This window comes from Arvicanthis niloticus, chromosome 21, assembly GCF_011762505.2.
Source record: "Arvicanthis niloticus isolate mArvNil1 chromosome 21, mArvNil1.pat.X, whole genome shotgun sequence".
In the NCBI taxonomy this organism is placed as follows: Eukaryota; Metazoa; Chordata; class Mammalia; order Rodentia; family Muridae; genus Arvicanthis; species Arvicanthis niloticus.
Window position 1 is genome coordinate 47,797,123 of NC_047678.1, and position 902 is coordinate 47,798,024.

Consider the following 902-nt stretch of genomic DNA (forward strand, 5'->3'; position numbering starts at 1 on the left):
TGTGATCACTTTTGACTAAAAATAAAGATACTAAGATACTAAAGAGACAGCTGACAGGCCTCAAAAATGTGAGTAATGTTCTTCTCTAAAACTGGGTTCTGGCACTAAGAAATGTGTGTCTATTTGTCTTCATATGTTCTATCATTGTCACATAAGTCTAATGTATACTCATAAAACATGTTATAATAATTTACAAAACAAGTTAAGCCAATGTTAACAATGCATTGTATAAGAGGTAAAGCCACAAGGAAATCAAGAAATTAATGTATATTCAACCTTATTAATGCATGTAGTCAAAAATGCACACACAGGTCAAAGATGGATGCTTATTCTTCTAAACACTGTATATTACTGAGACCAAAAATAGAAAAGAAAAAGAAAGGAAAGAGAGAAAGAAAGAAAGAAAGAAAGAAAGAAAGAAAGAAAGAAAGAAAGAAAGAAAGAAAGAAAGAAGAAAGAGCAATTCTTTCCACTCAATCACTAGTGAATGTCTTTTTTTTTCCCCTATCTAGGTAAGTATAGAAAAGGACCCTGAGTAATTAGCCAAATAATTTACCTGGTCATTCAGAAGGGTTGACTAGATCTCACCCCACACTTGAAGAGAAGTGTGTGTCACTTCCTATAGTGAATAAGCAACAGCTGCAAAAATAACCATCTTACAAGAAGGTGGGACATGAGCTGAAGGCAATAAGAAGTCTCAGCAGAAAAGACTTTCTTTCAAGGTAGGTAATACCAAAACAGAACTGACTAGATTTGCATAAATATTAAGGGATAACCTTGTTGTTAAATGTCAATTTAGTCAGGGTTTCTGCACCAGTCTCTTTGCTGATGCTTCACTCCCTGTGGTTTCTGTTCTCTGCGGTCAATTGTGGTCAGAAAATATTAAAAAGAAAAACTTTAGC